The sequence below is a fragment of the Agelaius phoeniceus genome, chromosome 15 (genome assembly GCF_051311805.1).
Source record: "Agelaius phoeniceus isolate bAgePho1 chromosome 15, bAgePho1.hap1, whole genome shotgun sequence".
Taxonomy (NCBI): domain Eukaryota; kingdom Metazoa; phylum Chordata; class Aves; order Passeriformes; family Icteridae; genus Agelaius; species Agelaius phoeniceus.
This window is the reverse complement of record NC_135279.1, coordinates 18,801,585-18,826,230: the sequence shown is the minus strand read 5'-3', so window position 1 is coordinate 18,826,230 and position 24,646 is coordinate 18,801,585. Positions and strand designations below refer to the sequence as shown.

General features: G+C 43.2%; 1 long non-coding RNA gene across 1 annotated transcript; it reads right to left on the bottom strand.

Moving 5' to 3' along the window:
* Positions 1–19,944: 19,944 nt before the first annotated feature.
* On the bottom strand, positions 19,945–24,028 carry LOC143695278 (uncharacterized). The gene is made up of 2 exons (XR_013184380.1): positions 23,550–24,028; positions 19,945–21,994 (listed from the first exon to the last, which is right to left on the bottom strand). It is a non-coding gene; the product is annotated as an uncharacterized LOC143695278 (long non-coding RNA).
* Between the last annotated feature and the right edge of the window lie 618 nt (positions 24,029–24,646).

Below are 24,646 nucleotides of genomic sequence, written 5' to 3'. Positions count from 1 at the left end.
AGGGGCAGGCACTAATCATCTGTGGTGACCAGTGACAGGACCCGAAGGAACAGCCTGAAGTTGTGTCAGGGGAGGTTTAGGTTGGATACAGGAAAGGGCTTTTCAGCCATTAGGTGGCTGGGCAACGGAACAGGCTCTCCAGGGCAGTGGTCACAACACCAAACCTGATAGAATTCAAGACAAGTTTTGACAGTATTCTCAGGCAGAGGATGTGACTCTTGGGGATGGTTCTGTGCATGGCAAGGAGTTGAACTCAATGATCTTTTTGGCTGTCTTCTAACTCAGCATATTCTGTGCATGGGACTATTGAGTATGCAAGCAAAAGGCAAGGTCTGCACTGGCAGCAATGTCCCAGCATTCACCAGCTCTGTTAGCCTCAAGGCTGTGGTGTCCAGAGAAAGGGCATCTTCCCAGGATAAGGTCATGGGGAAGATTGTATTGAGGTGAGAAGCACAGGTGGCATTGTTGCTGATTTAAGGGCTCTCTAAACAGAGACACAGGGCCTAGTTCAGAAAGGAGATGTTTATTCTGTGCAGAGGGTGCAAAGTAAAAGCTTTTCACAAATCAAGCACACCAATTCTGAAAAATTTACACTAACATACAGATTTTAGCAAACAAATCACAGTTCATTTGCCACAAAATGCCTAATTCTCTTATTAATTAGTACTCAACTTCTTTGGTTAATGGTTCTCTTGCTTCTTATCTAATTAGTCCACATGTTCAATCTTTCCCTTTTTTTGATTTAGTGGGTTTCTTGAGACAGTGGTCTCAGTCTTCAACTGCTGGACTCAAGAGGCTGTGAACTGGTACCAATCCCTTGCATTACAAAGGGCCCAGGGACACCTGTGGCAAGAGACAGCCAGGTAACAAGAGACAGCAGAAGATGATGTCACAACAGGAAGACCCCAGACTATGCAGTAAAAGTTCAGGTGGTCTTTTGTTCAGGGTCCAGCTATGAGGTCTGTTTCACTGATGAGGCAAGACCCTATTTCATAACCCCATTCTCATTCTCTGTAACTTGCTGTGTGAATTGTTAACTATTTCTGACTCTTGAAAGGTCAGCATCAGCATAGCTGCCTTTTTGTTGCTGCTAGCAGGCCCTGCCAGTAGCTGATTGAATCCTGTCAGTTTGTGTCACGCAGAATGCCATTGGGGCAGGGGCTGCTGTGGCTCCACACTCCTGCATCTAAGCGCTGATGTCCCTATTGCAAACCAAGAGCACCCTCCAGTGGACCTGGGCTGTACTGTCCAGGCTGTGCTCTGGCTGCCTTGGAGCACTGGCACCTGCCAAAAGTCCAGGTTGATTTTTTGGTGCCTTTTTGGGTGTTTTTTGCTGTGTCTCTCAACCTGTACACGGCTTAAAAAATAAAAAAAAATTCCTTCTGTTCATTGCCCCTTTTTTGGTCTGAATGGTAGAGTTGCACATATTTGAGTTTGTGTTGTTGTTTGTTTACTCTGTAAACAGAAAATAAAAGACAGGGCCATGAAAGAGGATATTTCCTCCAAATTAAGGCCATTACTCTTTCTTTTTTTTCTCCACTGTTGAGCACAGTGAAATACAGAGTTTCTGGACTTCCATTTGGTCTTGCACGTTTTATTTGTTTTATTATTAAATAAAACATAAATAATGTTTTATTTTTGTATGTTGATAAAATAATAGGCATGAGAGTGCTATGCTATACCTATCTTCAATGGATGATTTAGGGCCTCTTAATCTGTTTCAGAGCAGAAATACTAGAAAAGAGTTACAGGCCCTTGTATAAACATGAGGTCTCCTGTTTGATACTGCTATTTGGATAAGTGACTTAAACTAATGAAGTCTGGTCTTGAGATCTGCTAATCTAAAGGGTTAAGTAAAATTTGTAACCTCCCAAAGGAAAAAAAAAAAAAAAAAAAAGATGCATTATGATGCAGGAAAATCAGCAGGAAATACGCATTTGCAGCATAATGGAGTTTAGTCCAGTTAGTTTAGTCCTTAGTAATGTGCAAAATTATGGCAAGAGTTGTAAGTGGAACACACAGAAAAATAAAATGCAAGTAGAAAAGAATAATAAACAATATTCTTCTGGTTTAGGTGAAATCTGGATGTGCTAAGAACTTGTCTGTGAGATGGGAATTTTACTGTCTTCTCTCTGAATCTGTAGTTTGGCTTTTGGAAGTTATCTGTTACCTCTGGGCAAAGTCAAATTCTTATTCATACATGATCTTTTTCTCCAATGTGAATACAGTTGCCTGTGTCATGCTGTGCTAAGATATATACTTGTTATATTGCTGGACTAGAAATGTCCTGTTCAGTGGCTCTGAATGAGGTTAAGCTTCCAAGAAAGGTGCTGACTGTCAAACTGCCAGTTTTTGCTTCTGTGAGAAACCAATAAAGACTGTTTAAATCAAGCTCTCTGCAGTATACAGCCACTTAAATGTTTCATGTTGCCTGTGGGATGTTTTTAAAATATAGCAGATGACTTTGTAACCACTGCACAGAAAATAAATAATTGATGACATTTATGGCAATCAAAGTGTCATTTCTGCTTGCATTTTCATGATGGAACATTTCATACAAACAATTTATTTCCCATATTTGTGCATAGAAAAGATCTCTGGAGCACTGTGGAGTGAGAAATTCTACTGTTAAGAATTTGTGTGAACTTCATTCCCAGAAATGAATGCTTGTGAATACTTAATGAATCATTGTGAATGATTATGGAGGCTATTTTTGGATGTTGAGTGTTTATTTGCCCAGGCACTCTTCGCTTCTGTTCTGTATTTGTTGTTTGGTTGTGTCATACCTTAATGAAGCAAATTTACTATTAGTAGTCAAGGATTTAAAAAATGTTTTTATGTTCAGACCATTTGGCCATGTTGCAGCACCTGTGTTAGTGTTATCTTAGTGAACTAGCAAACTGCCCTAATAGGAAAAGAATGATCAGACATGGACAAAAATACATTTCACCATAACTGATGATATGGGTTTGGATGCGACATAGGCCCTACTTGTATGTGATGAAAATTTAATTTGATTAGGAAACAGCCTAACAACTGTACCAGGCTGCCTGTTGTACCATCAGTAGCTACTGATGCCATAACACTTGTGCCACACAACAGTGGCACAGCCAGGTGGGGTCAGCCTTAACAGAGGTCTTCTTGCTGCCAGAGGCATGCTGCTGCCTCCAGGATCCTTTTGGTTCCTTATGTATTTTGCTCTCAGACTGTCAATGGACTGTAGTGCTTCAAAATTTATGAACACAAAGTAGTGTGCAGAATTAGCAGATTTTCTGATGTGCTAGTGTCCTTGCTCTAATTTCCTCTAAAAAGACATAGAGAGAATGCTTTTTTGATTATTGATAAAGCCATTGAAATAATTCCTTCTTCATCTGAAGAGAAATCCAGAGTTGAAGTTTGCATAACATATTTTTTTTTGTTTGAAGAGCCTCATTCAAAGCTTGCAGTCCTTAACCAGGTATGTTTGCTGATCAATGGACTGCAGAAGACTGTGAAGCCGAATCTATACCTTCATGACAAAATCCAAAAGGATTCCTTGCATTTTGACTTTTGACATTGTTATTCTCAGGAAACTCGGTACCAAGCTCACTGTTCCTGTGCAGCATAAAAAGAGGGATAGCTTAGCATTTAGGTTCCAGCTTGTCTCTAGTACGTAAGCAATTCTGCGCCTTAAAATGAGAGGGTACCAAGGAAGTAATGGAAAAGAGAGGATGTGCGGGGTGACAGGCAAACCTTTTGCAGAGAACAGTGCCTGGTGGGTTACCTGAGAAATAGCCTCTCTCTTTTCATTGCCCTCATTCCATGAGCCCTGAACTGCATGCAAGGGAGAGATGTCACACTCAGCCTCTTTCTGTAATGAAACAGCAGAAAGTAACAGCTTTAGCTCAATTAGATATGGAGCTGCTGGGAGCTTTGGGAGGAAACATGTTTATCTGATACTTTTGGAACTCTAATCCCGCAGTAACTGTTTTTCCATGTCCTCTTGAAGGACAGAGGGAGCTCAGCCAACAAGAGGCATTTCCAAAACTACCATTTGCACGCATCTCCCACTGCTGCGGGAAATTCAGCTTTAGCAATGTTATCAAGGGTGTTTCATATTGCTCCCCTCATCCTAAAACTGCAGGGGTCCATCCTCAGCTCTTATTCCTCAACCCTTTGGAGGTTGTACTTCCAAATATGCACAGTGCTGGTATCACCTGAGACTAACAAATGTTCGGGATTGAAGTCAAAAGAAGGTTTAAAGCTGTGCAAGCTGGAAGGGTCTATCTATCGCAGGAACCCTCCTCTCTCGTTGCAATGTAGTGAAAGTGGAGGTTGTGACAAATGCTGTGAAAACTCTTTGATACATAGTCTGGCAAAGCCCTAACCCTTACCAGGCTGTCCTAACAGTGCTGTGCTTTCACCCACCAGTTTAAATAATCAGCATCTTCTGTAAATTTTTGTGAGTATTTATGGAATGAGAGGTGATGGTGGAAATAACTGCTTGAGATTCTGCAGGAATATATTTTCCAGTCAGCAGGCAGTATTTCAACCCTCACTCTACCATGCCCTGCAAATACAAGTTGACTACTTTTTTGTTGTTACAGCAGCATTTGCAGAATTTCCTCCTCAGGAAATAACAAGGTTATAGCAGGCTTTCTTATCCAAAAAGTGCTCTGCAAGAGCAAGCCCAGTAGAGTTTTGGAGAGGAGTATTGTCTTGAAGACAGTGTCATCTTTTGGGGTTTAATTCTGTTTATGTTCAGACTTGGTAGGGTGAGAGCATGCCAGAACTATAGCCATGGCACAGCTGAAATAGTTAATGGTCTCTCATCTCAGCTCTGTGACGCTTGAGGTGTTACTTCAGAAAAGCCCATCCTCAGGTCTGTACCATTGATGCAGTAGGTTTATTTCTGAAGGGGGTTTTGCCTTGTACTCTTATTTCATAGATGTAGAAGCTGAGGTACAAAGCAAAGAAAATGAACCTTTGGCCAGAAAGTATATCTTCAGCAAAGCTGGATGTAAACCTCTAATGGAAAGTTCCAGGTCTTGCAGCCAGGCTTAAGAGTATTGTTTCCCTTTGTTTGGCTTTTGCTGGGTTTGGGTGGACAAGAGAACAGCATGCTGCACTTCGGTGTATTTGTTATAATGAATATTATGTATTATAGTAATTGTTTCATTACATTCAAGGACTAAGCTTTCAATAGAACACAGCACTCAGAAAACTGCCTGATTTTACTCTTATCTAACTTGCCTGAAGCAATAGATCAAGTGAGCATGGGTGATTCTTTAGCTACACAGGTTTTGTTTATTATCTTTTCCCATCAATTGCTTTTCTTTCCCTTCTGTCTTCAACAATGAAATTAGAATGAAAAAGAATAGAATTTAAAAGCACTCCCACAGTCAAATACAGCAATCATTTGAAGATGTTGTAAGTTTATGCCTCACACATAAACAAAAGAGCTGTATCAATGCCTCTGGCGTGCCATGTCTTTAAATGCATTTTCAGGCTTGGCAACAGGGAGCTCAGATTTGTCCTCTTGGAGCAGAGCTGGAAAAACATCATTCTATCAGCCTTCTTTTACAGGCAATGAATGAAATGCTGGATATATGTAAGATTATAATTTACTCAGTGGTGTTGTCTTAAGGGTCTTTAGAAACAATTGAGCCATGTACAGTCTGACCTGGGAGTTTTGGGAGTTTAGTTTCTTGCTAAAAGTCTAGAGGAGCCTAGGGAGTTTTGGGAGTGCTGTAAGAGGCATGCTCCAGTACCAGAATTGCTCTTTCCTTCCTGGTGCTAGAACTGCCTGTCTGAAGAGCTCTTGCCTAAGTTTGAATTATATCCTTCAGAGTCTTACAGATAGGCTGTTATTCATCTGGTTGCTAAAAAAAATTGCAGAAATCCCCTGCTGCAATTCAGTAGATCTCCCTCAGCTGTTTTTGGTATTTGTAGCCATAGTTTTTGGGCATCTCAGTCTTTAGCAAGTTCATCTGTGTGTGGGTGTTGTGACAAAAAGAAATGCTGCTATTTCTGCATTATGGGTGAAAAATAAAAATCATCACACAGGGTTTGTGTTCCTGAGGAGGGCAGCTTTGGTGTTCCCAAGTTGTGAGGCTTTTGTTCTGTTCCTTTGACCATAATTCTGCTGTCCTGGCCCCAGAGCAGCTGTTTTCTATCTTAGGTTAACTCTGTGGCACACTGACCTACTGTGTAAAGTCAGCTGTATTTTTTACAGGGTGTTAAATCCTAGAGCTGCTGATACTCTTTCTCAGGATTGAAATACCCATAATTCTCCTTCTTTTACTTCCATTTTGAATAAAATAAACTGAATTCAACAAAGGGTGCTTCAATTTTGACTGAAGACCACCAGAATTAGGAACAAGTAGGTGTGATGCATAATAACTACAGAAATCCAAATGTCATTTACTAACTGTTATATAAAACATAGATAAACTTGAGACTGGGGACTTACAGAAACCCTTGCCTATTTTTGTCGAAGCTTTGCAGCTGTGTAATTTTCTTCAATTCTTTCTAACTGTGCAATCCCTAAAATGTTTTTTCTTGGCCATAAGTGCTGCTGCTCTACTGGGTTAGCTCAGATGCCCTTTAGACTCAGTAGCCTGTTTTAGGTGATGTGTATATCAGATGCCATAGAAAGGCTGTTAGAGCATGGCAGTTGTGTCCAGGTACTTCTTTCAATAAACTGTAGAGGTCAGTAATCTAGAAATGTATTGAATTCTAGAAGTAAGAATTTAATTAGACTTCATGCACTGTTTTTTTTTTTTCTAAGAGGATTTTTTTGGTCATTTTTGACCCAGTGTGTATTTATTACCTGCAACAGCTATGGGAAGGATTGTCCCAGCTTAACTACATATTACCCAGTGAAATACCTTCCCTGTGCTCAATCTCCTGTCTCAGTAGGTTTCTTTGATGGCTTATTCCAGCTTTAAATATTTGGGTAACTTTTGTAGTCTAAGGCTTTCTTGTCTGCACTGAACATAAGAGAGTCAACACTGTGGCCAGGGATTGTGATAAAAAGGGACATACAGAAAGGGACAAGCCACTCTTGGGTGGCAGTTGGACTGATCTGTATGTATAACAATTGTTTCAGGCTTTTATAGCAGTTTGAAAGCAGATCAGTGATGGATACTTCTGTATGGAGAGGGTTTTGGAAGATCGGTAGATGAGCAAATGTGATTTTTGTGAAAGGATTGCTAGGCTAGATGTGTTTTCTCCATCTCATTCACACTCAGAAAGATTTGGTGCCATCTCCTTTTGACCTGACCCATGTAAAGGTGTGTGGTTTCACATGCCTTCAAGTGCTAGAGCTGCCAGAGAAACAGACTGTTAGATAACATGACATTTCCTAGCAGAGATGCTCCAGGTACTAGGAGTATGACTGACCTTTTTATTTAAATTTCTCCTTGTTTACCCCATGAGCACATACATACACTGCTGCTGCTAGTCCCTCTTGCATGTCCTCAGCCTGGGAGTTGGGAATTCCTAGATGTTTGGAAGGCAGAAGGCAGTGCTCTCTGCTGTCTGCATGCTATAAGCCATCCTGGTGGAAGGAAAAGGCTGCCTGAGGGGTTAGCACAGACCTTTCAGAACAACCTGAGGTACCCTGGAAGAGGCTATGCTTCAGCAGTCCTGGCCTATGCTCTATAGGGCACAGGCTGATCTTAGACCTGGATTTTAGGCTGTTGATTGCAACAGAGCAACTGTATTTCTTATTCAGCCTTCTAGGGAGTAAATACTTGGTTCAGATCACTTTGCAATTTGAACAGAGACCAGAATAAGGCATGAGGAAAGGGTAATAAAAGACTGAACTTCATTTTTAAATAATTCATATGTAACATAAGTTAATAGAAACAAGAGCAAAGACCTGAATGTAATGCAGTACAGACGCATTTTAAGCTATGCAAGCCAATGCACTTTGCATTGAGGTGCCAGAACCATGGGAACCCTGGAAATCCCTATTGCCCTCACACACTGCACAGCACCTTCAGGGCAGCAACTGGGATGGGCCAAGTGTGGCTCACCAGGGAAAGCAGTGATTTGCCACTAGGGTGAGAAGGACATGGTGTCCAGAGACTTCCTTGGGGCTGGTGGCTGTGCTGGTTGCAGTGCTAGCTGGCCAGGCACTTTGTGGTGTCCTACAGCAGAGGGTAGTGTTACCTGTGTATGGAAATAGAGACTGCTTTAAAATGATGGCTCTATTCAGCCTGCTTACTTCAAGCTGACACAGAGTTGTTAACATTTATGGCAGATGTATATAGGCATCTTTACAGCTTTACTGAAAAGATTTTTTTCTGTGAAGGAGATACACAACCCATTAGTTCTTTAAATCTGTACCACAGTGCCAATATTTAGCTTGTAAAGTTTCTCAGGCTGCTATTTTCTGAGAGCATTCCTGTATAGTAGCTTCCTGTGGTAGCATTTTGTCTTAGTGCTTTATTTTTGGGTAGAATTTTATTTTTCTCAACTGCCACCCACGTGCATGAGAACAAATTTGCAGTATAACCTAATTAAGGACAACTGTGTAATTATTGTTCCCAGCTGCTCAGCACTCCTGGTAGGTGATTCTGGGATCTCCATCCTGGCATGAAGCTGTGGGCAGGAGCCTCCCATCCCACATGTGCCCCTGGTTCTGCAGCCTCTGGGTGGTGCTGCACACACAGAGGCCAGCTGATGCTGTGGTGCCCCAGATGATGCGCTGTTTGACTTGGCAGAGGAGCCTCTGTTGGCAGCTGGTTTTTGAGGAAACAAAAACTTCAGCCACCTAAAGGCTGAAGTTCTTGAGCCAAGGTGTGTGCCATGTCCCTTAGGCCTCCTGTATGCCTCTAGCATCAGACATATCTCTACTGGGCTAACCGGGTGTTGTGGTTTGACCCTGGCCGGAGGTCAGGCACCCACAAACGCTGCTCACTTGACCCCCTCTGAAGCTGGACAGAGGGGAATATATAGAATTAAAGGTTCATGAGTTAAGAACAGGGAGAGATTGCTCATTTAATTCCATCAAGGGCAAAACAGTCTCAATTTAGATATCTAAAGTAAATTGATATTACTAACAAAATCAGAGCAGGATAATGAGAAGCAAAACAAGCCACTAAAAACACCTTCCTTCCATCCTTCTCTCCTTCCAGCTGTAACTCCTAACCCAGCAGTAGATGGAGGCAGGAAATGGGGGTTATGGTAAGCCCATCACCCATAGCTTCTCACACTGCTCAGGGACAGAAGTCATTCCCCTGCTGTACCATGGGGTCCCTCCCACAGGAGACAGTTCTCTCTGAACTTCTCTGATGTGGCTTCATCTCATAATGAATAATAGTTTCCTCCGACCTGCTGCAACTTGAGTACCTCCCATGGGTAGCAGTCCTCCCAAAACTTCTGTGGCGTGGGTCACTCTTCCACAGGGTGCAGTCCTCTAAGGACAGGCTGCTCCAGCCTGGGAGCAGGGGCCTCTCTTCATGGGTCTCCCACTGGATCACAGCCTCCTCCAGGCATCCACCCACTTTGGCATGGGTACCTCTCCATGGGCTGTGGGTTGATCTCTGCTTCTGTGGATCTCCATGGGCTGCAGGTGCACAGCTGCTTCACCATGGTCTTCACCACGGCCTGCAGAGGAATCTCAGCTCTAGCGCCTGGAGCACTTTCTCCTCCTCCTTCTCCACTGGCCTTGGTGTCCCCATATTGTTCTCCTCTGTTCTCCCCATGTTGTCTCTATGTTGCACTCTTCTGTGACTGTAAATTTACAACGGTGCCACAAACTTGGCTTTTCTTTCTTCTTAAATATATTATCACAGAGGTGTTACCACCACTAATAGGCACAGCCTTGGCCAGCAGCATGTCCATCTTTGGAGCTGCCAGAGATTGGCTCTACCAGACTTGGTGGAAGCTTCTAGTAACTTCTCACAGAAGCTACCTCTCTGCCCCCCCCCCCCCCCACTACCAAAAAGAAAAGCCATGGAAAACAAATACACAGGGAAAAGTGGCATTGTCAAGGCAGGAATAAATAGTAAAACTGAAGGCCAGCTGTTTTAAAGTAATGTAAAAAGAAAGTCAAACCAACTTCATAGGTAGCTTTGAGAAAAGTAGTTCCACATGTTGAAATTCTCTAGATTTTTAAGGGTCTATTTATATTTGAAAGATGGATCTGTTGTGTCTTGTTCTGTGATTTTGAGCAGATGTTGTGACTTGGCCTGTGCTGAAGGACATGCAGACATGGGGCATGACTAGACTTTTCTTCCTGCTTTTGGTGTCTGAATATCACATAGTGGCAGTTAACTTGGGAACAGCTGGACTCAAACATCTTGAAGGCATGTTCCAACTGAAACTATTCTATGATGCTGTGAAAGATGACAGACTGAGTTCTTGATCTGATTGAGTGTGGCAAACCTTTTTTGGCAATTATTTGCCTTGATTTGTAATTTATTTTGAAAATTCTAAGTCATCCCTAAATGTGATTTTTCTGTATCCGACAGTGTGCTTGGAAGAAATATTGTCTAAGGGCTAAGAGAAAAAAAGAGTTTGTACAAATCCACTAATGATTTCAATGGGATGTTTTAATGCCACAAGACAGGCACCAGATCGGGAAAGGTGGAATATAAACTGAGAGTATCCCCCACTCTCATCTATAGGTTGCTTCAAAGTTGTGTGAGCACCTCTTTACACACATTTACATTGCCCAGTTTAGAGATGGCACTGATTTTTGTATTCAGAAATCGAGAACCGAATAAGAAGTTTCAGGTTAAAAACAAAAAAAATTCTGTTGGCAACTTCATGATCCTTCACCAAGGTTTCACCTAGCAAGCACTTGTAGTACTGAAAATCCTGTAGCCATTTGGGGTTTTTCTCTTCATACAAGTTGCAAGAGTGAGATTTTCAAATTGTATGTCAAAAGGCAGGACTGAGGAAATGATGACATATGGTTTAATTTGTTTGCATTTAAATGGTTTCATTATTTATGGTTATAGTTTCATTATTCAGTGTTTAAGATTTGAAAGTTATTTTAACTCTTTCTTTCCTTTTCATGTTGTTAGCTTTGAAATTGCAACATCACTTTTAAGACAATTTTTTTGCATGCAGTCTTGCATATTTTCTTCATATATTTTTATCTTGATAATGCCCCTCTTTTGCTTCATGTCTTATTTTAGATTTTGTTTTTTAATTTAAAAATTGAAACTAGCTTGATGCCAAATTTGGTGAGAATCATGTTCTGAACACCTTCTTTAAATATATTGTCTATCAACTTTAATTATACAGTTGCATATTTTTGTCTCTGTTTATGTGATTATTTTGTTTTAAACCTGAATTTAAACACTGCTGCTCAACGAATAAAAGAAATTGAGTAAAAACAAAACCAAAATGCAGATGAACTTGTAAACCTTGTTGAAGTAATTTTCTGTTTTGCAAGAGAGGCGCTTGGACTCTGCATACATGGAGTATGCCCATGACAGAGTAAAGGTGCAGATGGGTTTATATGACGTTGTTGTCATGTGGCTGTAAGCTCCCGGGGCTGCCAGTGATATGTCCCAGTGGGCTGCTGTACATCTCTGCCCTGCTGTCTTGACCCATTCTACCTCACTATAATGATGCCATTATGCTAAAATACAGTTGCTGGTTCTGTGGCCAGTTCTATGGAGCTTGATTTTGTTTTCTGAAGAGTACTTGGAAAAATTCATGACCATGCAAGTAATACCTGTAAAAAGTCTGTACCCATCATGTAATCTTTCAAAGCTAAATGTTTATTTTCCTAGAACAAATACTACCCTGTAGTATTGAAATTTTACCATGGGGAGCAGCTGAGCCTTCTCTGCATAAACCTTGGTTCCTCAGGCAATGAGCTATTCTGTTACAGCTGGAGACAGTGGTAGCTCTGGACCCCTTGGTAAGCACAGGCATCCAGGGGAGTATTGCAACCACAATCTCTCTGTGTGTTTCTAGAGCATAAAAAATTGTCTGAACAACAAAGTCTGTGTAAGATTGCTGGTGGATAATCATCAGTTCTCTTCTGCCAGAGCAACAGGGAGAAGACTGTCCTACTTGTGCAAGAAAGCAGAAAATGCTGAATTGGATTCAGATTTCTGCTGATTTGTGCCTGTACTTTGCTCCTTGGATGATTTGCTTATCATTTTCTGCATTTGTTTTATTTTTCACTCAGTTCTGAACAGTTTAGGCATGGTGCAAAAGAGGAATTTGTTGACTGAAAAGTGAGAAAACAGAATTCTCATCTGACAAGTTTTGAGCAAAGCTGGTAATTTTTGCCAGGAGAGATCAAAAAGTTCCTTTGAGAGGCTAAACAACCCACCTGCCCAGAGAAGGTCCTAGAAAAACATGCTTCTTCCCCAGGATGTCTCTGTCTGCTGTCCTAGATGACTCTCGTCTCTTCTTAATTGCAGCTGCCTGTGTCCTGTCATGTAGCTGCCAAGCAGGATACTGTTTTCTAATTAATTTCACACTTTACACTTCATGAATATATAATTTCTTCCATTTGGCTCTGTCACGATCCGCTCATATGAGCAGAGAGTCATGATGGTTTGTTTTACTGATCTCTGAGTGCAAAACACAACACAGAAAGGGGATTGCAGTATCAATCAAAACAAATGCACTTTTTATTAATGACCACAGCAAATGCAATAGAAGGATTAAGAGAGAGAAAAAAGAGAAAGAGAGAGAGAGAGGGAGAGAGAGAGAGGGAGATATAGCTACCAAACATAGAAATGAAGTCCTTTGGTCCAGTCAATGGAGTTCATCTAGTCACATCAGGGAGATCTCAAAATCTCTGGTTAACTCAGGGGTTTTTATTATGATAAACCATCCTGGAGGGAACAGGTTAAGTCTATTGAAAATTGCCTAGGGGGGAAACAGATACAATAAAGAATAGATGTAACGGGTAGTCCATGTTCTCAGCAGTAGGTGAGAACCATTGTCTTCTTGGTCCAGTGGCCAAGCCTGTAGGCAAATATCTTGCTTTGGTCAGGTCGGCTCCCCCACACACCTCCTCCATGTTAGGGGTTTCAGTCTCAGTCCTTGGCAGGGGGCAGCTGCTCTGTACAGGGGGCTCATGTCTCCTTGAGAGAGAGGCTTCTTCCGTCTCCGTTCGTCACAGTGGTTGAAAAGCAGATTGAGGTGTCTTCCGTGGGGGGACCACCAAAGGTTACCCCAGAAAAGTCCAACCAGGCCAAGAGGTGGGGAAATTCACAAGCTATTGGAGCAGGTACCATGAAGCAGGTGCAAGCATTCAGGGCAAGTTGCCCCCCTTTACCAGGCTCAGTGTTCCATGGCAGCAAACACACCTGCAAACAATAGCTTGGCAAACCAGCAGGGTTCTCAGGATCTTGGTGAGCAACCATCTCAAGCAAGACCAGAATTCCAACCAGGATCTTTTCGATGGTCCCAGTTTCTGTCCTTTCACGATGCTCATGAGGCAGATGAGAGAAACTTCGGACAGAGACTTAAAGGCTCTAGCAGTTATCCTCTGTGGTTTTGCTGACCATAGTTGTGCTCCTTTCATAATGAAGAATAAAGAAATAAACTCAGAGATTGGGGAGGAGGAGTCATGCATTGCACAGTGAGAAGGCACAGTTGTGCCATCATCTATACATCATTTCCACAGCTTTCTCCAGTCTTGCATTCTTTCTATGAGGTTCTGCTTGTGATTCTGTTTGGCCAGGATACTGATGAAACACAGAATCTGTGTCAATAACTGGGTTCATTGAAATTCATTAACTTTTCAACTGACCATCCACCAATTTTTCCTGACTTTTATGTTAGGTCAGCAAATCCTTTTTTTGTCATGCAGAACTCATTAATTTCAGTGAAATTTTGTTTTGAAGTTTTGTATTCATTCACACTCATAAGATGAAGCAGAAAGTACAAAGTTGACACCAATTAAAACCACTACAAGTTCCTTTCTGCATAAAGTGTGTATGGTGATGTCCTCTGGCAGGCTCTGTCTTGGCAGCAAGGACAAATGTCTGCTCTTGCTGCAGTAACTCAGCTGTTTTTGAAAGGGTCACATCAATGTCCTCTTTGTGTGAACTTGATTATTCATATCCAAATTTCTGGTTTATGTTCATTTGAACCTAAATATATGACCTGAGTTTTCCAAAATTCATGTGTACAAGTGTAGTCTTGAAATTACAAACATGACAGTGAAGTGACTGCTGCCATGAGTCTGGAGAGCTGGACAGAGTGTGAGCTGTGGTGTCTGCTTGGTAAGTTAGAAATACGCTGAGGAAATCATGACCTGAGATGTTTAGAACTGCTTGAAGGGTTTTTAGGCCACATTCTATGGGCTTAGGAACCCACTGTGATCCTCCTGCTCGGCTTAGCCAAGAGGAGCTGGCTAATAAAGAGGGACAGGAATGATAGAACTAGCCTGGAAAATAAAAACTTTATTAATGAAAATAACAAATGTGGCACGGGTACAGAGGCTAGATTCCAAAGACCCCCTGGGCGGGGCAAACACAGCCAGGTATAGGGACGCGCGGTCCAATCAGAAAGGTGAACTCAGAACATGACCTTATAAGAAAATGCTCTTGACTAATGGTGAAGAAAAACTGGAAACTTGATCAAATATAGGAAGGTTCTAATAAATATAGGAAGGTTCTAATAGCATACTGGCTCCCAAGTACCCATGGCTCCCACTGTGACCTGACTTGTATACTGTCTGCCATTGTCTGTGGCCAAAGCCCTCTGTAAAAGCATCTGCAGGATGAGATTCCACATTTCCCTGTCTTTAGAAAAATATTTTGCAAAGATTTCTAAAAAACCCTTAACAGACAACTTACAAAACAAGGAAACAACATAAATACAAATACAACTAGAAAAATTAGTAACCCCGTTTTGAGCAAAGATAAAGCCCAAGCTGATACATTCTATTTTTTTTAACAGTCCTTTCAGCCAGTATTCATCACTTTCCACTTGTAGTTTTCTGACTCCCCTCTTTTAGAATTTGGATGTTCTTGTGTATGGAATTGCTGTGATCTGAGAGCTCATGCAGCACATGCCTTTGAAATCTTCACAACCATGTCCTTGTGTTAGCAGCAGGAAGTCAGTTGCAGCTGTATTTTGCAGGGTAGCATGTCTGATACTGTCCACATCTGTCAGTAGCTCACTCAGTGCCTGAGACATGGCATTGGTTTGCTTACTTAGCCAGCATCCTAGATTGCCTAACATTTTCAAAGCTTTTGCTGTAGCAACCCGAGGTGTCAATATTGAGGCTGCCATTCTTTTTCCTTTACTCCAAAAGTTAACTTTGTCTTTGCAATCTGATTTGAATTGATGGATAAATCTCTTACATCTGGCCTTTTTTTCACAGACTGGGGCAATCTCAGGTGCTAGTATGTTAGGTTGCACAGGGCAGGGGGGCGGGGTGAGGGGCAAGAAGACAAAGACACAACTCACCCCCAGATGTTCGTGTGGCAACAGACAGATTTATTTTCCACCCCCCCTCCCCTTCCCCCTTATAAAGGGCATTTTGAAAGACCTGGTCTGGATATTCTCGATGGTCTTAACTCCACATCACTTCGGGATCTGGCCAGTGCAATGCTTGCAGCTTCATATGAGATCTGGTTGGGGGGGGAGAAGCCCCTGTAAGTCAATCCCGGGGCTTGGTATGTGATATCCAGTAACATATCACCCTTCTTTGTTTAATAAAATTTGTAATTTGTTTTCTGTTACCCATCTGCAAGGGACCTTTACAAATGGGACAACAAAAGACAGCACGGCTAAATTTGCACAGAAGCTGCAGCATTTCTGTTCAGTATCTGCTGGGGGAGGACTCAGGCCACAGGCACAATGGTTATATGTTATAACTTATAAAAAACAAAAAACATTCAACCTTTAACGCATGTAACCCTTATAGAAAAGCCCGGTTATTAAAAACAACCTGTAACCCATTTATCTCTTGAAGAACCCAACACCCAGAAAACAATCTGTAAACAGAAAAACAGTTTGTAAACTGGAAAACAGTTTGTAAACCTGAGAAATAATTTGTAAATTAATCAAGTCCTTATATTGATTGTCCATGATGTAGGTGGTCATTTGTGATCCACTGTTCTGTTGATGAGAGTTCAGAATGCTGTCCAGTGTCCTTTACCTTGGATTTCATAGGAACACTGTACTATTATATGACTTAGTATAAAACATAAGAACATGACACCAACCAAAACTCCAGACGAGGGGGTATATCTTCACCCCAACCTTTTTTCCCCTTTTTCTATGTATAATAAGTAGAAATAGAAATAAACCATGCATTTCTTAACAGTATTAATAGGGTTGCTGAAAGGTCTCTTTTTCATTATGAGCAAACCTGGAGGGCTTCTTCTGGACAAAACCTTTATGCCTGTCTCAAAAGAAAAAGGGTTAACTTTTTTTTTTTTTTCACAGACTCTTTACCAGCCAGGTTCATATGTTGATCAGCCAATGACTTGGTTGGGAGAGATTCCCTGTATAAAAAAGAAGTTTGTATTAATATCTAGTGCAAAACAAAATGAAAAAATTTTAGTATGAATCACAGTGTAGGCAATACTCCCTTCTTGCCTTATTAGAAACTAGAAATTTTGTTACTGATTTAATAATTAACTTTTTAAAATTATTATTATGACAAGTGGCAAAACTTGAAGAACTTTGCAACTGAAATTTGCCTATGATAAATTAATTTTGGTATGTGTATCTTAATGGATATCCCCTGGATCTTACCAATCCTTCTTGAAACAATGCAGCAATAATTAGTAGGAGTATGGAAAAAAACCATAATAATACACACACTAATGCTTCCCTGATACACAGCATTAATAGTCTGAGGTAGAAATGTAACATCTTACTCATCATGGGCTTGTTAATTTTGGTTCTAACAAATGCAAACATCCATAATGAATATTGTACCATGAGTTCTAATGCATGTTTTACAAACAGTTGTACATTATCATAACTTTTATACGGCAACCTTTCAGCGTCTTTATTAGTTTTTGTACCATGAAAACTTCAATTTATCAGGAGGTAACGTGGTTGTAATGCTTAGTAAGGAAGGAAAGTTGGTGTCTCTGCTTTTTTTGCCTTCCATTTGCAAGCAGTTGCTGGGTTCTCGCTGGCCTGGGTGACAGCGTGTCCCAACCTCAGCTGCTGCGAGAGACGCAACCCCTGCGCCTGACTCTATCTCTTTGGGCAGACTCGACTCCGCCCCTGCGGTACCACACCCCCTGGTACTGCCTTTTGCCGAGCGAGACCCTGGCAAAGGCTTCTCCCACGCTTCGCTTGTGAGCTCTGCAGCCTTCCCTGGGGGCAGGCTCGGGGTGGGGCCGCTCCCTCCGCAGGTGTGGCCGCGTTCCACGGAGGCTGGGTCGGGGGCGGGGCCCTCCCCGTGACGTCACTGGACGGGGGTGCTGCCGGCCGTCCGGAAGGGGCGTGGGGCGGATCCCAGCGATCACGTGGGGTGGAGCCTCGGGGCTTCTCCGGTGCCGGGAGGGGCCGGAACGGCTGCGTGGCACGGCAGCCCTGGGGCGGGGGAGGCGCCCACCATGTGGTCAGTTTCCCCCGAGCAGGGCGGCATGGTTTGCCCGCCTGGGTAAGCCATATGGCAGCCCGAAGTGGCTGCATAGTCATTACCGCAGCCTAGGGAGGGCGCAGGGCAGCTCGGAGAAGCCGGCGCTGTTGGGGCCGCCATCTCTCCATGTGGTTGGATTTCGCAGTCCATTCCGCCGGCTCCCTGGATAATGCCGGTATCTGCTGAGGTTCCCTGTCTCCCAGGGGAAACAATCCCTCTTTTTAGAAAGAAGAACATCAGTAGCTTTATCATGGTGTTTTCTGGTCCTGATATCCCAAGTTCCCATGGTCTCGGTTGCAATTTTAGTCCACAAAACAGGCTTTTAAACCCTCGCAGTACTTTGTGCTATCTGCCGAGGGGGTTTTTACCCCTGTCTAGCCAGTGAGTCCCGGTTTTTCGCCAGAAGTCCAGCTTTTACACCGTTCCACCTTTAACGCTGTTCCCAGCTCTCAGGCTGTCTTAGGTTCCATGCACTGATCCAGGCTCCGATGTCCTGTACCGTGGGTCTTACCCCGATTCCCAGCTCTCAGGCTGTTTATTAATTCGGTTCTAGACGGAAAACCAGCTGTTATGCCATGTCTCCTTTGCTCTGTGCCAGGCTATGGCTGAGTCCCAATCACTTTGCAGGTCACCACGTGTTTGGTTGCTCGTGGAACGGGTGAGGCGCAAGAAGACAAAGACACAACTCACGCCCAGATATTCGTGTGGCAACAGACAGATTTATTTTCCACGCCCCCCCCCCCTTCCCCCTTATAAAGGGCATTTTGAAAGACCTGGTCTGGATAGTGTGAAAAACGCCAATCACTTGTTTTTAAAATTTTAAAAGTTTAATAGTAATAAAATGGTTATGAAACTAGTAATACAATTAGAGTAATAATAATTTGGACAATTTGAATTAGGACAATATGAGACAACAAATACAAAGAGTTACGGACGTCTGGGTACCTCTTTCTGGGCAGCATGAGCCCGAAAAAGGACTCACGTTAACAAAGGATTAACCCTTAAAAGCAATAGCCTGTTGCATAGTCATACACTTCATACATGATGCATAAATTCCATTCAAATACAGGATTCTGTCAACTTCTTCCTCTGAATCCTAACAGCGCCTTCGAGGTGGGAAGAAGTTAATTTCTTCTGATAAGAGGGCAATCAATTCTTTTTCTCTGAAAGATTTAGGTGTCCTGTAGCTGCTATCTCACTGCGAGTCCTTTCTTTAAAAAAAGTATCCTACATAGAATTGTTTCTATTTTAACAATTGTTATAACCTAAAACTATATTTAACACAGTACTTAAGAGAATTAATACAGCATTACTTTCTAACACAACACATATAATAGTCATTTTAATATTTGCGAAAAGCCAATCATAAAATACATGCATTTTTCACAATAGTCTCATTGGTCTTAACTCCATGTCACTTCGGGATCTGGCCAGTGCAATGCTTGCAGCTTCATATGAGATCTGATTGGGAGAAGCCCCTGTCAGTCAATCCCGAGGTTTGGTCATATGGCATATCCAGTTACACTAGTACAGTAAGCCTCCCCAAGCTACATAGCCTGCCCTTAATGCAAGATGGAATGGCAGGCCATGCTCTGTCTCCACAAATGAGAAATGTCCCTGGTGGAAACTGTAATGGGGAATCACTGGACCAGGAAACGACGGGTGTAGTTACCCCAGGTACTTTCATTTTTATAAACTGGATGAAGTGGCGAAACATCCCACTATGTATTTGGTTGCTTTCTTACAGCATTGGCATTAATGATAGTATATAATAAATCAGGAGTAATTTTGATATAATGAAATCTAACACAAAAATCCATTTTTGCAGAGCCTAGAATTTCCAATTCTTGGGGTTCTAGTGGTGTGTGCAGTAAGTTCCTGGCCCAGCAATCCCAGTTATCAATGGGACTGTGAATCCATTCCTTGTGGGGATGCAAAACATGGATAGCATCCTTGTTTAAAGGCCACACATCTGTTGGTAACACAACTAAGCAGGTGGAAAAGGGGTTATCTTATAATAAGCTGAGCCACCATCTCTGACTTACTTGTTAAAGTTTTACCAGGCTGGTGGCGTAGGAAAATCCACTCTAAAATCAACAAAGGATCAGACGCCTCGGGGTCCCATTGAAAAATTAAGGCATAGGGTTGGGGTCCTTTTCCCAAAATAGCTAGCAGGAATGGTAAGTTTAGATTTATTCTGTGTGCCTGACAAGTTTGAATGGCACGCAATACCTTATTTAAAGGATCCCTTGCCTTGTCAGTTAACTGCCTAGGTGAGTTTAACCCAGAATCCCCCCTTAACAAAACAAACAATGGAACCAAGTCCTCATTAGTAATTCCCAGAAGAGATCTGAGCCAGTTAATTGTTCCCAATAATTTTTATAAATCAGGGAGTTGTGAGAAATGCTACTCACTTCTAAAATTTTAAAAAGTTTATTAAAACCTTATCAAAAAAATACAACAGAAGACTGAATAGAGAAAATATTACAGTGCTGGGATCAAAGGATTTTTTCTACCATGTGCTCATCCACACAGTGAATGTTCCACCTTTTAACACTTTAGCCCCTCCCAAAGTTCTGTCCATCGACTCCTTCTTTGCTGTCCCGTGGTGGTGATCACTTTCTTACACCTTGCTTGGAGGTCAGATGTTGCCATAGTAACAAGCCAACCCTCCCAAACGTCCTGACTGCCCAGGCCATCCCGAGAGAACAATGCAAGGAGGTGAAACATAACTATAAATCTGTAAAACTTCTCTTACCATATACATAATATTTGCCTTTTAATTGTGAGAGTCAACCATTGCATTCCTCATGTATCACAGAGTGTTTCTTGTTTCTCATTTAGCTGCAATGGGTGATGCTGTACATCTGAGAGTGAATTTTGAGTCCCAAACATTTCTAGGGTGATATCTGTTGTATTTTTTCTTCTGCAGTGGTCAGTCCTGCTTGTTGGATAGCTGTAATGGTGGCTTTTAAAGTTGCATCTAAAGATGAATTATTTCCAGGTGCAATAAATGTACTATCCATATGATGAACAATTGCCTGTGAATAATTCTGGTGAAAGGAAGCCAAGACTTCAGCTTTATGCATGGTTTGCTAGGCCTTCGCTATAAAATTACAGAGTCTAGAACAGGTGTATTACGGTGGTAAATAAGGCCCGCAGACCAAGACAGCTCTGGGTGGGGAACCTGAGGGGTCGCACACACTGCAGCTGGCAGCTCCCACTGGACGACACCGAGGAGGAGGAGTGCAGCTTAGTCTCTGGGCAGAGCTGAGTTTCCATCCTCACAAAAGTCATTAGGAAAACGATGTTGGGTTGTAGTTTAGGGGTATCCTCCAAGCTGGGTACTATCAAAGTTATGGTGACAGGACAGAATCCGGCTCTGGTCAAGAGTGGATGACTTAGTGTAGTTCTGGTGGGTTAAAGTCAAAGTTTATGCACTGGTTTGTTGTTTCGAGAGGGTTCATATAGTTCCCACAGCCTCTCATTTGAATTCAGTCCGGGTGCAAGTCCTTCTGGGAGCAGGGGAAGTGGTTCCCGACGGGAATGGATACAAATCCGGGGTGAGACGGAAAGGGGTACAAATACAGAGTATAAGGGGGAGAGATACAAATACAGGGTAAAATGGGAACATTTAACAACGGCAACTAAAGGCATGTCCTAGAACTCTAACATTCAATGTTTAACAACAGACCAACACTTCAAATTAAGACCTTATCAACTTCACTAACATCAGCTACCAATTACTACTCTGGAAAAGAGCTCTCATCTCCAGGATTTCATTCCTCACATTACTATCAGGCACTTGCATAAATGCTCTCCTTGCTGCATTTTTAGTATCATCAAGCACTGCATTCAGGAGGTTTGCAGCCTGCTCATTGGGATGGGAATATGGGCTCTTCCCCAGCTAGGTGTTGTAGTGTTTACACCGACCCTGCTTGGTCCTCAGCATAGACAAACAACAGTTAAATTAACAGTCTCTTCGATCCCCTCTCCCACAGAGTGTATTCTAGTTGGGATAGCAGCACAGTCACCACGTGTTTTAAATCATGAGGGGTTAAAGGATATACAGAGAAATTAGCTTGCATTAGATTGTTAAAGAAAGAATAATTTCTTCCATAGTTTTTGGCAGCCTTACTCAGTGCCTTTATATCCCTGTGGGCTAACAGTTTCCATGTAGGGCCGGTCCTCCCCCTTCTGTTTTTTACCGTGGTCAGCCGGGTCTTCTGCCATGGATCAACAGAATCACTGGATCCAGGAGAAGTGAGGTCTTCGTCCCAGGAGGAGGGGGTGCAGGCACAATGTTGTTTTTGTCCTCCGATACCTCTGCTCATGTGGCCGGCAGGAGTACGACCATTTTCGGGATCAGCGGCTTCCAGGACTGTGGTGGAAGCACGTGCCCTAAGGCGTGCTGGGAGTTGTAGTCCAGAGCAGGACCATCGGGATTCTGGGCAGCGGTGAAACCTGAAGTGACATATCATCTCACAAGGAGTACAGATTAGCAGAGTTATTAGTAGGCAATGCAACGGGGTATTCAGATGAATTGGAGGTGACTTGCGGTACCTAAGGCACAGGGAAGGTGAAGGGGGAGGGGTCCGAGATGGCGTGGCTACCGCCATCTCTCATCCTGAGTGGAGGAGGCAGAATGGGATACGGGGTAGCAGAGTAACCCGTTGTGAAAAACGAGGTTCATTCTCCTGTAAAAATGTAAAAGTTTAATAAAGGACAATAGGATACAAAAATAAAGCAGAGTTTAATGGCTGAGTACGTGGCATTCAGTCAAAAGCACACCTGCTATTTTGGAGACACCCTTTACACACAGTTTCTATTATGCAATATATACAAATAGCCTGTTGCATATTCATAAATAATAATAATGCATATTTAAACTTTTCCCTAAACTAGTTTACATTTTCCAAGGACTGTTTAGCATGGCTCCTCCTCGGGTCCGCCTTTTTAGAGCATGCGCATTTCTTGCCTGTGGTTTTAGTCTCGTATCGCCTCCAGCTTGGGCTTTGGTCCGTACTTTCTTCAGATAGCAGGCGCTGATAGTTTGGCATGTCAGTAGCAGGCGTCTTCATCATGCGTTCATTGGATGTTATCCTAACCACGCAGGCAGTTCGAACCACAAGCATACCTATATCAGCTATTTCACTACTATGTCTAAGTTAAGCTAATAGCAGAAATAAAAACGGTATCTTTATAGCAAAGTTTCATTAACATTAGACGTATAGCATCCACTTTAATATTTGCGAAAAGCCAATATTATAATATGTATTTATAACACCATAGGTTTTGTCCACAAACGGGCGTTCTCTACCCTGTATCCTATTCCAGAGCAGTCTAAGGGGTGACAAGGGAGAGAATACGAGAGAGCAGAAGTAGCTAAAAGCTTTTGTATGCAACAAGATCTGGTCCCGAATTCTGTCCCCAGGTTTAGAAGGTTGGAAGCAGTCCCGGTTTGGGAAGGGGTTGCCTGTGGTGGGATAGTCTCAGATCCCCCAGTCCTGCCACACTGGCAGAGCAGAAGAGGGGTCAGGTGCTGGGAGTTGGAGCTTTTCAGCCTTAAGTGTTTCGAAAACTGTGTGAAGAGCAGGGAGCAGACAAACCACGACAGACTCTCCCTTGATTGCTAGGTTGTAAAGGGAACCCCCACGGAATCACAAAATCCCAGAGAGAACACTCCACCTGTGCTATTTTCTGCTGTGCTGAGTGGGGCTGGATCGGCCGCCAGCGGTGCTGTGCCGCGGCCTGCTACAGCTGTGGTGGAAGCAGGCGGGGTTTCTCCGTGGACAGCGGCAGGAAAGTTTTGCAACACCCATTTTAGGAGGTTTTTAACTCACGTTTTTGGATTTTCTTGCCGTGGACTGCTAAAAGTATTTGAAATCGTCCATAAACATTCCTCTGAGGTCTAGACAGTCTTATTCCCCTTTTAAACAGGATTAGGTGGGCATGTAGGCATTCCCACCCGGTAAAGGGAGGATCAGGCGAGAATAAGAGTTTCCTTTTCTCTGCTTACCTGCTTTTTTCAGGCAGACGTCTGAAAGAACCAGGTCCAAGAGGTGGCTTCCAACAAGGTCAACTGGCAATTTAATCCACAGCAGAGAAAAAAGTCCTACCGGTTTGCCAAGACCTGGCCAAACACAAACTGAGGAGGTGCCTCAGTGTGAGGTCCCTGTTCTTGGAGTGCCAGATATGGGCTTAGAAACCGACTGTGATTCCCCTGCTCGGCTTAGCTGGGAGGAGCTGGCTAATAAAGAGGGATGGGAACGATGGAACTAGCCCGGAAAATAAAAAAATTAATGTGATAAATGAGTCATGAAATGGTTGACTCATAATTGACAAATATTATGTATATGCTAAGAGAAGTTTTATAGATTTATAGTTATGTTCCCTCCCTTTTGCGTTGTTCTCTCGGGATGGCCCGGGTAGTCGGGGCATTTCGGAGGGTTGGCTTGTTACTATGGAGAGACAGCGAGAGATTAGGTCTATCTTTGCCTTGGTCTTATCTCTCGCGCTGCCCCCTCTCCCTCCTTTCACAGCAGCGCTTTCAACACTGTCCCTCGCCCCTCTCCCGCTGCCGCCACGGCACCGCAGCGACCCTGGCAAGGGCAGACCCTGCCCTAGCGGGAGCGGGGGGCACTTGCAGACAGTCACCCGCGCGGGGACCCTGGGGTCATGCCTCCTCTCCCTCTTGTTCTCTTTCTCTCTCTCTTTCTCTTTCTCTTCTCTCTCTTTCTCGACCCGCTTGCTAGGGCCGAGGCTGCCATCCTGGACTCGGGACCTCAGCAGGCTGGGAGCCGCCCCTGGTAGCTCCACCACCCCGAGCCAGCCGGCTTCTCAGCGGCAAACTCGCGCAATCCGCGCCCGGCACCGGCGCCGGGCCGGCGACTGCATCCAGCAACCCCTTCACTTCAGGACCCTGGCACAACCAAGCCAGCTCCCAACCCCCAGCGGTGCCTCACGCAAACCACACCCTGTGCCGCCTCCACTGGGTGGGCAAACACTGGAGTTGCTCAGCCGGGTCACCCCCATAGATCAGCCCCTGCCGCAGCTCCCGAGACCTTGCCACTCGCTTGAGAGCAGCCAAACACCTCCTAAACTTGACAACCCCCA